The following is a 14,166-nucleotide window of genomic DNA, read 5'->3' as shown; positions in this document are numbered from 1 at the left end:
GCCTCCCAAGTCCCCTGCTCCACCTTGGCCTCCCGAGTCCCCTGCTCCGCCATGGCACCCGGAACCCAAATTGGGTTGTTTTTAACCCAGCAGTTTTTAGAGTGTGTGTATATATATATGTATGTGTGTGTGTGTGTGTGTGTGTGTGTGTGTGTGTGTGAATAAAGACTATTTAGTTGTTTCAGCTTGTTATTGGCATAAATAAATTACAATAAACTTTTTAGTTAAACAAGTTTTTGACAGATTCCTAAAATATTTGTGTTTGTATTTGTGACTGTATTTATTGACTGTAATTGGGCATCTGAATAAAAAAATAAAAATAAAGTGCTTTACTATTTTTCTGCCTACTGTAGAGTTTTGTCACACTATACTGCAACTGTTTGAAACAACATGAGGATCATTTTCATTTTTAGGTGAACTATCCGTTATTATAGGGTTTTCTTATTTGGTTTGTGAGTTGATGAAAAGTCTGTATTTATATATTCTGTGGAAGGTGTAGGATCAAGAAATGTTCGCCCAATCAAAACGCTCGGTCCGAGTATTTTAATATGCTTTCCTACCTGCCTGTCAACGTATGTATCTGCATACCTCTGCGCACCCGGTTCGCACAGACAGGATACGTCATCAGCGAGTTCACGCACGCTCTGCAGACAGAGCGAGAATGGCAGATAAACATCAACAACCCGATCTTCCTTCCTGGTATTGTAGTACTTTTAAAGTTTTCTCACTGGTGAATGACACATGATGTAGCCCAGCGGTTAATCCAGTCCTCGCGCCAGCTCGTTAGAAGTGAGCTACATGCATGAACTGTGTTCCGATCGATATGATCCCTACACAGTGTTCATTCCGCTATACTCCCTGAGCGGGGGAAATCCGTTGAAGTTTACTTCACTCCGGAACATGGGCTGGAATTGGGAACTGCTGATGTAGCCTATTGTAGTAATGTTGTCTCTGGTATTCTGGTCTGTGAGCGTAAATGCGTTCAGGGGGCGTGGCTTTGGACGGCGATTGCAGGGAGGCTGGGACGTTCGCTTTCAGTGCTATCAGGCTAAAGTTAGCATTTTCCAAGATCTCCTACTGCATCTTTAATAATAATTGAAATCATAACAATATAATTACCTACTAAAAACATATATTTTATTTGTTTACCTGCATGTCATGTGACCATTAACTGTGAAGATGTGCTGTTCAATTATTTCAATATTTACTTAAAATCTCAGTGGATACTTCAAGTAAATATTTTAGGTCAAAATGGTTCAGCTGGGAATCTCTGCCTTATTATAAAAATAAATATTGTAAATATATTATATAATATTGTCTTATATTGGTATGGCAGATTTCTGTAATAAAAAAAAAACAAGCTTGTCAAAAGTCTACAAAGATTTATGAAGTGACCTTAGCACTACCCAACACTTGAGCAGTTATATGCCTGAGAGTCCATTCACGTCATATGTTATATTATGATAGTAGCTCTCAGTCCAATTAATATGATGGATTTGTGTCTGTTTCTGCCTTAAGGGGGAGGAGAGACAAAGACCAAGAGCACACGTCTGGAAATGATCCATAAAATGACAAATACAGATATGCCACGGAAGGACAATCTTACATTGCAGATACTCATATTTTGCTATCTATAAATAATCTGGCCTCCATACATCACTCAAGATTCATGAAAATTGAAATTCTATTGACAGCATGCATTTCTATCCCGCTGGTTCTTTTTGTAATCATACAGAATGTTTTGATTTCTAACTGAGTGTCAATTCCAGCCTCAACTAAAGAGACGACTAATTCTGCCATGCCACACATTGACTCCCCAATGAACTCCATCACAATACATGCTGATGAAGATCTGAAAGAAATGTTTTCCCAGAGTAATAAGATTTGGGGAATACACAAACACACACACACACACACACACATACACTTGTGAAGGACATGCAGACAAAAGCAGCACTCTAATAATACATATAAAATGGCATTCATAGAGACACAGACGGAAAGCAAGAAATTGCACACCTCCTTGGCGCCACATCTAAAGAAAGGTTTGTGAGTAGCCTACTTCATCCAGCCGAAAGGAGGTTGAGGCAGCCTGACCCTGACCAACTGTATACACAGTGATTTTTCAACGATTGTGGAGAGGGACATTTAGGAGGAAACGCTATGTGAGCCTTTACAGCTCGAGACAATGTCGCAAGGAAACACATTTCCCATATTCTGTTGAAGAATTTTGTCAGGTCCCTACCTGAGAATGAGCTTATATGATGAATATTCCTCTGAGAGTTTGTGAGAATAAAAAAACAAAAAAACAAAACAACAACATTAAAATAGCATCTGTCTGACAGTACTTGTATATCAGTAACAGTGGTGTAGTGATTTCATTCAAGCAGAGAGCGTTCAGATGAGAAATAGAGTGTGCATCTGTGTGCGGGGAAAACATTAGTATGTCCGCCACTGACTAGAGGGAAGAATAATACTTAATGTTGTGAACTTTAAAGTTTTTTAATGAAACTTAAGGGAAAACGTCTCTAGGTTACGTATGTAACCATGGTTCCCCAAGGGAACGAGACGCCGCTCGTGACGTCTCGCTACTCCATTGGACTGATTTGACACGTGCTTCAGAACGCGGTCACGCAAGGGCGTTCCCAAAGCGACTTCGACGCAGCTCGAGTTCCTGAAGGGGAACTAAAGAATGCAATAACCTTCGATTGCTACCGCAGCAGCTGTTTTCAGCAAACGGGGCTGAGATGATTAAAACGATACCTACTTATGCATTTCAGCTTACTGTTAGCCTCTGTCCAATTGACACCCTTTATGCAGACTTCTTGTAACCTTTGCCTATATGTCCACCCACATGACCATAGAGCAAGGTTCTCATGAATCCTTCCCTGCAGAGTTCCATTCCAACCCAAATTAATCTACAAAATTACAGGTAGGAGAGTCTGATCAGGGTTTGAGCTAAACTCTGCAGGGCAGTGAGCCTCCAGGGCCAGATTTGAGGAACTCTGCCATAAGGGCCTTTCGCACCGTGGGAACCTTTTCATAGTACCAGAACTCATGTCCATTATTGTGAAACCCGCGAGACACAACAAAAACACAGCTCCGATCACAGCGTCCTCCATCCTCCTGTTGTTAATGTTGTTCTTTGTTTCTGTTGTTGAACGCCGCGCACAAATGACGACGCTGTCGACCGGCTTACGTCACTTCTTAGTACACACTGTCGGTGCGAATGCAACCCTTTAAATGGTACTGGGAAATAGTTCGCGCAAAATCGTCCCAGTACTTTAGTACTGTACATTTAGTTCTGGAACTAAAGCGGTGCGAAAGGCCCTATAGAGTGTCCCATTTGAAGTGCTTTAGTCAAGTCCAGCTCATTCCAAATTCAGGCCAAGACCTGAGTAAGTTGAGTCTGAGTCAAGACCAAGACCAGAATATGGTCGAGTCCAAGTCAAGACAGAGACCTGAAGAGGAACTGAATGATTCAGTGTAAATATGCTTCCAATTGGGGTGAATAAATTGAGGTGGTCAATGTTACTTGAACCTCCGCAGCTCACACACAGTGTGCTCCCATCCAGAAGTGCAGATATGCACAAATTGGCACAGAGCACAAAAAGTATCCACAGTATTGTAGTACCCAAGACCGAATTAGGTTCAATGGCTCCCAAGTCCAAGAGTCACGAGACCAAGACCATGAAAATCGACTCAAGATGGAATTGCAACCAAGTCTGGTCTTGAGTACTACAACACTGCCCATTTATCATTTATGGTTCATAAAGATACTCATGAGAACCCCCTTGATGTCCCTTTGAACAAAGCCCACTGGTGTGCACTTCATAATGATCTGCTGTCCAATAGTCTGTGCAACAGAAATTGGCATTAAATGGGACCTGTGTGGTACTCCTGTTGGTGATGTCATGAATTAGTTTGCTCCAAGGTCCACACATGTACTTACGAACACAATTTTGAATCTTTAAATGACAAATGGGAGCAGGGTTTCTTCAAACCCGGCCCTGGTGGGCCTACATAGTTTACCTCCAACCCTAATCAAAGATGCCTAAGAAAGCTAATCAAGATCTTCAGAGTTGCTAGAACCTTACAGGTAGGCATGTTTGATCAGAGTTTGAGTTTAAATCTGCAGGGCACTTGCCCTCCGGACTGGATTTGAGAAACCCTGCCGTACAGTCTCGTGGGCTTCATGGACATAAACAAGCAAATACTACGAGATTAGTCCACATCAAGTGAGCCATTTGGGATGTCATCAAAGTGAGCAGCACTGTGAGGGATGAGCATACCATTTGCTGCTTTCACTCAATCTTTTGTCTATGAGTGTCTCCAGCGTTTTTAAAATTGCATAAGAAGTGGCCACTCTGTGGAATGACTGATAGGAGCACTTTTCTTTGTCTCCAACTGTCGCCGCATACGTTCCAGCCAACAAATAAAATGAAAGTCATCATTTACCTGCCATATGCAAGAGCCTCTGACAGTAAGTAAATGTAGCCTTTTACTCTAGTTTTTTTCCCCACTGATATGAGTAGACTTGATTAAAACACTCATCACCTTCTATCTCCCATGATCCTTTACTCATGTTTCTACTCATGTGCCAGAGCTGCTTTTACAGCTCTCATCAGATGTCTTTATTAATGCAGCCCGCATCTTCGGGCTTACTGTAATAAAATTAAGTGCGAATGACCCTAAGTGGAAGGTTAATATGGATGTTGAGGTCTAACATGCCAGTGTAATTTAACGAGAAGTGCCCCTGGTCTAGCCCCTACTTTTAATGTCCATAATTAGCCCATTTAGAGTGCATCTTCCATTATGTTCCCTAGAGCTGCAGTACAACCCAGAGCTCTGTCGGTATTAGCAAGAGTCACTACTTGGCATCGCCATCCTCTCTGTCTGCTCTGTAGCCCTGTAAATTTCATACGGACATATAGTTGCTATTTCATCAAATTAAAATAAATGTCAGTCTATTAGATGGCCTGTCATGAACTGCCATTAAAAGCAATTTACAAATGGAAAATTTATGAAATATGATACACGCATTGTTCTTTAAAGCCAATACAGTGACTCTGAGGCTACAGTGGGCCTAATGAAATTCTGGAGGCATATTGCTCTAACGTGATTTGGGAGCAGGGAAAATCCAATCATGAGTGGAGTGTGTTGGAAAGATCCTTGCAGCAGAGATACACGATGCTACACATGCACAGACAGGCATCATGGAAGAATATGTTTTGCTTACGCCAAGGCTATAGCGACTGTGCTTAGGAGGGTATTCCCTGACAGGTAATACCATACAATGCTAGCACACTGACTTTTTAGCCTCATTTTCAGAATCTTAATTTTTCCTTAGAGGATCCACAAGAGTCAGCTCTCCCTTGTAATATTAATTACATTTTGCCTTTTTTTTTAATTAAGTCAGAGATGGGGAGCTTGGTTTAATTTGGCAGGTCCACAGTCGTGATGCTATTACTCTCCGACAACCTCGAGGCTCCAAGGTTTATTACAGTCCAAGTTAATTAGACCCACACTCGAATTAACATCATATTAAAGGCGAAAATCAACCAAAATGTATACAGACCGGAAGGGAAAGATGTGATGACAGTATAACTCAACTACTAGTCATAGCATCATTGGAGAAATTAACTAGCAAGTCACAACTGTTTCCTGAAACCAAAGTAACTTCTTTGTCACACATCTGTTACTTGAACCATGTTGGTTCAACAATATAGCACTGAAATTAATGATGTCATGTGGGTGGTAGAGTAATAGCTCCTGCTAATTTTTCAATTTGAGATTGAATTAGTGTCGGATTATTGCTGCAAATAGCCAACATGGCATCTGAAAAAGACTCAAAACAATAAAACTAACATTGTAAAATGGTAGTTTACATTCTGATTGGATGTGATTGGAACAAGTGACTTGTTCAACTAATCCAGAGATTCCCCACCTCTGAGCTGTATAAGCTAGTTTATCAAGGTTGATGCTAGACAAGGAGCTTAAAGAGGAATAATGGGGCTGCAGGGGGAAGTCTGTGAAGTGGGAGTCACAGTGGCGAAGTCAATAAAAGATTTGGCCTGAAAGACTGAAGGCTGTTATTTGTATGATAATGCTGAGCCGAGTACCATCATTGCTGAGCTGCGGGCCGCTGCAGTCCCAGTCTACCGGTTTAGACGAACGGCGCCACTAGTGAAGCACGTTCTGCAAAAAGGTGTGTGACTGAGCATGATGGATGAAGTGTGTGTGTGTGTGTGTGTGTGTGTGTGTGTGTGTGTGTGTGTGTGTGTGTGTGTGTGTTTGTGTGCGAGGCAACACATTCCTCTGAGGCCAGAGATGTTGATTTTATCATTTTATATGTGATTGGATGGCGTTTCTGCAAGGGCATGACTTCAGAGTAAATCAAAGATTTGAAGAAATCAAAGAAACAAAGAGTGGCATTCATGTTCTCTCTCAATCTTAATGCCTGAAGCTTTATTTTAAGTCCAGATCAAAGCAAAAGGCCAGACTGTTCTTTTCACTGTGAGAAGTGTAGTATCGACCCACACCAGATCTGAAATTCTACAGCTAGTCATGTAATATTTCTGAGTCATGGGTTATTGTCAGGAACAGAAATGCTCTTGGTTTAATAGACTGGTGAGGCAGTTTAATTTGGGTCTCCCATTATGCACTCGACACTGTCTGATCAAGGCAAGGTGAAAACAAAAAAAGGACAGCTCACTAAAGAATATTATGTTTGGATCATTTTCTTACACCCTAGAGTGAGTAATTGTTGCTATATTTTCAGTAGTGTAATTCTGCTTTCAGTTTTCATAATGTACTGTAGCTTTTTCTGTAACAAGCTACTTTTCTAATAAATTCACTCAATACAGCTGTAGTCAGCCTTAAGGTCTGTGAAATATGAAGCCTTATGTGAAGCCTCTCTTGCTTTCGATAGAGTTTGGTGTTAGCATGTTACTAAGCTAACAACATGATACACTAATGAGCATAAGATACACTTCGTGCATAAATGATGGAATAATTTATTTATAGATGAAACTATTTTTTATCAATACTTTTCCCTATCGAATGAATCGAAATGTTTCTTGAGCAGCAAGAATTGAGCATATTCAAATGATTTCTGAAGGATCATGTGGCACTGAAGAAGTAATGACTGCTGAAAATTCAGCTTTGTCATCACAGGAATAAACTTCTTAAACAATAATAAAATAGAAAACAGTTATTTTAAATTGTAATAATATTTCAAAATATTACTCTTTTTACTGTATTTTTTATCAAATAAATGTAACCTTGACCAAACTTTAAGACCAACCTTCCTGTTGGAAATCTGTGTCATGACTTCAAATGCGGTCTACATATTGAAATATTTTAAGGATCTACTTCATAAAATGACTCCTTGCTGATGTAAAATGAATTTTAAAGAGTTTACCGTGTATCATATTCTAGTATTTCATAAAAACAATGGTCCCAAACATGTCCACATCTCTGTCATGACAACTCTCGGAGGGATTGGCATGGTAATGTACATGACAATGTTAATGTATTTGGTCTTGGCGGAATAGATCTGCTACGCTGCTGCTGCTGCGGCAGAGCAAGTACCGAGACTTGCTACTGCCAATACATCCACAACATGCTGCTGTGAGCATGTAAGAAATAATGCTGCTGCAAATATAACATACATGAAATAACCCCCATATAGCATATATGAATCACCTCGTAGCAGATCTATACAGGTGGAGCTGGGGAAGGTGGAGGGTTTCTGAAGCAAGCTGCAACTGCTATGGCAAGCGCTAGTCATATATTTGAATGTTGAGCAGTGAGCTCATTTACTACCGATACAGGAGAGAACCAATCAGCTGTGCCATGTGATAATGATGTCATTAGGTCAGATTGAGTTAGGCCTATCGGACTGCGCCATCTAGAGTTTCATGCCAGAACTCTGTATATGTTTTTGCTAAGCTTTCCACTGACCCCAAAACTGCCCCTACTGTGGGAGTGTGCAGTGTAACAGTTGGTATCACTGTGAGTTTTTTTTTAAAGATGATATTTATTGAAGTTTCTAATTTGAATGCTTTTCATATTTTATATCATTTTCCATTTTCAGAAGCCATCAAAGGCCACGTTAATTTCCTGTGGGTGTATTAACGCTGACATTGAATGTTTCTCAACCAATGAGTAGTCCCTCTCTACATTTTTTCTTGTATACTTTTGAAGTTAAATGGGTTTTGAATGGTGTTTCGCTTGATTAGCGTTATTTAGACCTCAGAAGAAAAGATTAAAAAACAATAATGGAGTAAATTAGATCTCTAGATACTACTAATACTGGTTTTCCATAACTGCTGCACTCTTAAAATTAAAGGTTCCAAAAGGGTTTTCTCAGCAATGCCATAGAAGAACCATTTTGGCTTACCCACATAATCTTTCACTGAACAGTTCCCAAAATAACCATTTTTTTCTTAATGTGAAGAATATTTTAAGAACCTTTTCCACTATAAAGAACCTTTTGTGTAATAGAAAGTTTCCATGGATGTTAAAGGCTCTTTATGGAAGCCATTAAAGAACCTTTATTTTAAGATTGTGGAGGAGAAGAGGCTGTCTGGAAGGCCCAGTTCCTGTTGCCCAGAATTAGAGCTCTGGAAAATCATGGAAACTCAAATGCTGCCATAAAGAGAACAAACGTGCTTTTAGTCAAGTATGATGTTAATTACTGCCAGGAATCCATATAAGTCATTAAAGCCACAGTCTTGTTATCTTTTGAAATTAAATAATTGACTCAAACCGACACACTTTCGATTTAACTGACATGCTTTAGAGAAAATTGCCGATTCAATTTCTGGTACAACCACAGCTCAGGTACATTTTTGGTAAAGTAAGGGGGTTGGCTTTATGCGTTATGTGAAGAGGCACTCAAGTACTCTGAACAAACGCACGCAGAGTTCAGGGAATGAGAACACAGCAGGGGAAACAGTTCAAAACAAAAGTTCAAAACACAAGTGAGTTTAGCAAGAATCAAGAGGATAGAAGTGGCTGGCAGTGTGTTGTTGCATGTAAACGCGTAGGCATACATGTGTTTACGTGTGTGTGTGTGTGTGTGCACTAGAGACTTGTGTGGGAGATTAATAGAAGTGAGAGAGAGGTGTGAGACATGTAGGACAAGCTTTGGCTGAGTTGGCTGCTGAATTACCCTGTCTGTCACTATTAATCGCCGCTCTGCTTTCTCCCACACTTCATTCCCCAGAACTTAATGCCTTCTGCTCGAACCTAATCAAGTCCCTCTGACACAATGTTTGTCAGGTATTTCCCTCAAATAGATACTTGCTTTTCCCTAAAGTCTCTGTACCTTCTGCCACTTTTAGAAGAGTAAATACAGCCTGACATTGGTGGCAATGCTACATTTCCTGTCAGGCAGCCAATGGGATGTTGTGTTGTCACTGGTATTTGAGGTAAATATATACTATGATAAATCCAACCTGCAAAAGTTCTTATAACAAATGTAAATAAGTAGCTTGAACAAAGATATTTTAATTTTGTTTATTTTGTGTGAATCAAAAAAGAAAATGCTAAACATGTTTTTAACAAATATGTTTTATTGGCCTGCCTTAGATACGCAAGTATTTCTTAAAATCTTGTCTAAATTTTGTCCTAACTTTCCAACAAAAAACAATTTTACTTTGCACAATGTTGTGAGAGTTCCCAGTGTGCACTGCTGCTTGAAAAAAAAATTATATGGTAACTATTATTTAAAAAAATCAGCATTGCTTTTTTTTTTACGGGATTAATTTTATGCTGTTGCTGCTGCTGCTGTCACTGTTAGTTAGCTGTATAAATAATGTGTGTGTGTGTGTGTGTTTTTTGCTATTGTTTTGAGAACATTATGAAAGACCAGATAACTTTAAATTAACATTAGATTAACGTTACAGGAACAATATTTGTTCAAATCTTTGAGACCACTTTGCAATAATGTTAGCCAAAGTTCTGAGAACATTCCCTATTAGCTGGGAGTATACCAGGGTAATATGTTTTGCTCTAGTTTTAAAGGGATAGTTCACATAAAAAAAAAAAAGAAAATTCTTTCATCATTTACTCACCTTCAAGTTCCTCCAAACCTGTATGAGTTTCTTTCTTCTGTTGAACATAAAATAAATTATTTTGAAGAATGTTTGTAATCAAACAGCTGCTGGTAGTCATTGAATTACACAGTAGGGAAAAAATAATATGGAAGTCAATGGGGACCAAAAACTATATACTAACATTCTTCTAAATATCTTAATTAAAAAGTTACAATTTATTCACCTTCATGAACAAAGTCACTGGAGTTGTTTGGAACCCCAGCGTTCTTCAAAATATCTTCTCTAATATCACACAAAAGAAATACCAAGTTCTGTCATGAAACTCTAGATGGCGCAGGCTGATGGGTTGTTAATGCAAACTGATGTTATTCACAGCGTTAAACTACTTGGCACAAGCTGATTGCTTCATGTTGCATACGAAGCCAATGAGCTTCCTGCTTTACATTTAAGTAGCTGATCATTCACTAGAGCAGTTCCTCTGAAACCCCCCACCTTCCCCAGCTCCACCTGTATAGATCTCCTACAGGTTACTATATATGCTATTTGTGCAGCAGTATGTCTTAAATACTCACAGCACCATATCTGCGTATGTATTGGCAGCAACAAGTTCCTGTACTTGCTTTGCAGCAGCAGCAATAATCTACAACAACAGCAATAACCAACAGCAGCAGCAGTTCAGCAGCATAGCAGATCTATTCCACCAAGGCCAAATACATTAACATTGTCATATCCATTACCATGCTAAAATCTTCCGAGAGTTGTCATGATAGATATAAGATCATACAGTAACGACTGTGTGTGTGTGTGTGTGTGTTTATACAAATGAGGACAACCCCAAAAGCATATTTTATCAGATTCTGCTCACTTTTGGGTACAAATATAGATAAGTAGGTACACACACATACTTCATGTGCTGCCAAACTCTAATGGCTCTCCACTGGGCTTCAACAACAACCACTGGGGCCAAAAGTTGTCTAAATAAATAGTTTAACCAATGAAGAAAAAAACATAATTTACTAACCCTGATGTCATTCCAAACCAGTATGCTGTTATTTCTGTCCATTAAAAACCTAAAAGAAAAATCTTCATGCAGCACTTTTGATGTTTTCCATACAAACAAGTAAAAAAGTTCATAGAGCACATCCCTCAAACACCAAAGATTACCTTAAAGGTGGCCCACTGGACTAAAGATCAACTTCTTTATTAAAGTAGGGCTTCACAATTGATCGACATGAAATCAAAATTGTGATATGGCTTAGTAGGATTATCAAATTGCAAAAGGTGCATCACAACATGTGCTGGGTTCACTTTATCTTCACACTTGCATAATTTCTGATATTTTAGACAAACGTTAACAGCCTCAGATTTACCTGTTGTCAACTAAACACAGCCACTCACTTCAGTTTTCTGCCAAAATAAAAGCTTGAGGGTTTAGACACAAATATTAGTATTCTAACTTTATTGTAGTGTAAAATTAATATAAAAATTATTATTATTGTTGTTGTTGCTATTAATAAAATTGGATTCCTAGAAACAAGTGTAAATGTGATGAGGACTGAGATGCTAACACAACTAAAAAGACATATGAGTCCACTCTACAGTCCAGATACAAAGTCAATGTAAACTCTGTTCAATTTGATCACTGAAACAGTTGGTTCTTGTAAAGAGAGCAGCATGATAAAACTAACAAATCAATTATGTTATTAGTTCTCACATGCCTCATTACCAGACATGTCTAACAACCCATATTTGTTTGAGAGCTGAAGCTAAAGAGTTTTAGGGAACAATTATGTACATTTTGATCTGTTTCTCACACAAAACTAACATATGAATTCAGAAGACATATAGTACATAAGTCATATGGACTACTCTTATGATGCTTTTTATCATTTTTGAATCGTCATTATCGCTATAAACAGTCGTCAGATGGAAAAGTGCAGCATGACGATTCTTCAAAAAGTCTCCTTTTATGATGCATGGAAAAATAAGAGCATATGAGTTTGGAGAGCCTGTAAATAATGACAGAATTTGGATTTCTTTAATGCCCACATTCTGCTTAAATTGGCATAAAGTGATTTGCCTACTTGGACTTTGCCTTTCCGGGGTCTTCCTGTTTAATTCAGAGCCGAAGGAGCCAGACGTTCTTATGTGAAGTCCTCAGGGAGCCAGGTTGAGCAGGTTAATGTTTCATCTGACACAATGTTTGTCAGGTATTTCCCTCAAATAGATACTTGCTTTTCCCTAAAGTCTCTGTACCTTCTGCCACTTTTAGAAGAGTAAATACAGCCTGACATTGGTGGCAATGCTACATTTCCTGTCAGGCAGCCAATGGGATGTTGTGTTGTCACTGGTATTTGAGGTAAATATATACTATGATAAATCCAACCTGCAAAAGTTCTTATAACAAATGTAAATAAGTAGCTTGAACAAAGATATTTTAATTTTGTTTATTTTGTGTGAATCAAAAAAGAAAATGCTAAACATGTTTTTAACAAATATGTTTTATTGGCCTGCCTTAGATACGCAAGTATTTCTTAAAATCTTGTCTAAATTTTGTCCTAACTTTCCAACAAAAAACAATTTTACTTTGCACAATGTTGTGAGAGTTCCCAGTGTGCACTGCTGCTTGAAAAAAAAATTATATGGTAACTATTATTTAAAAAAATCAGCATTGCTTTTTTTTTTACGGGATTAATTTTATGCTGTTGCTGCTGCTGCTGTCACTGTTAGTTAGCTGTATAAATAATGTGTGTGTGTGTGTGTGTTTTTTGCTATTGTTTTGAGAACATTATGAAAGACCAGATAACTTTAAATTAACATTAGATTAACGTTACAGGAACAATATTTGTTCAAATCTTTGAGACCACTTTGCAATAATGTTAGCCAAAGTTCTGAGAACATTCCCTATTAGCTGGGAGTATACCAGGGTAATATGTTTTGCTCTAGTTTTAAAGGGATAGTTCACATAAAAAAAAAAAAGAAAATTCTTTCATCATTTACTCACCTTCAAGTTCCTTCAAACCTGTATGAGTTTCTTTCTTCTGTTGAACATAAAATAAATTATTTTGAAGAATGTTTGTAATCAAACAGCTGCTGGTAGTCATTGAATTACACAGTAGGGAAAAAATAATATGGAAGTCAATGGGGACCAAAAACTATATACTAACATTCTTCTAAATATCTTAATTAAAAAGTTACAATTTATTCACCTTCATGAACAAAGTCACTGGAGTTGTTTGGAACCCCAGCGTTCTTCAAAATATCTTCTCTAATATCACACAAAAGAAATACCAAGTTCTGTCATGAAACTCTAGATGGCGCAGGCTGATGGGTTGTTAATGCAAACTGATGTTATTCACAGCGTTAAACTACTTGGCACAAGCTGATTGCTTCATGTTGCATACGAAGCCAATGAGCTTCCTGCTTTACATTTAAGTAGCTGATCATTCACTAGAGCAGTTCCTCTGAAACCCCCCACCTTCCCCAGCTCCACCTGTATAGATCTCCTACAGGTTACTATATATGCTATTTGTGCAGCAGTATGTCTTAAATACTCACAGCACCATATCTGCGTATGTATTGGCAGCAACAAGTTCCTGTACTTGCTTTGCAGCAGCAGCAATAATCTACAACAACAGCAATAACCAACAGCAGCAGCAGTTCAGCAGCATAGCAGATCTATTCCACCAAGGCCAAATACATTAACATTGTCATATCCATTACCATGCTAAAATCTTCCGAGAGTTGTCATGATAGATATAAGATCATACAGTAACGACATGAGGGTGGGAAAATTATTACCGATTTTACAATTTTGGGTGAACTATCACTTTAAAAAAGTTTCTCTGCAACATTTTTTGCTCATCCTTCTAGGTTTCTGTTATTTAGAAAGGATAAATCTGGTGAGCTGAAACATGCTTACGGTGGGTCAGTGCTGGAAATTTCACTTTCAAACCACTCAGTTAACATTTGTTCTTGACATTAATTAGAGTGAAGCAATTCTGAGATTCTAAAATGAAGCTCAGCTCTACAAAACATTTATTCGCATGGGCATTATTTGCTTCTTAAAAGAAGAAAAACTGCACAAAATAACCTTACCATC

The sequence above is a fragment of the Sinocyclocheilus anshuiensis genome, unplaced genomic scaffold (assembly GCF_001515605.1).
Source record: "Sinocyclocheilus anshuiensis isolate Anshui unplaced genomic scaffold, SAMN03320099.WGS_v1.1 scaffold476, whole genome shotgun sequence".
Lineage (NCBI taxonomy): Eukaryota > Metazoa > Chordata > Actinopteri > Cypriniformes > Cyprinidae > Sinocyclocheilus > Sinocyclocheilus anshuiensis.
Note: the sequence above shows the minus strand (reverse complement) of the source record.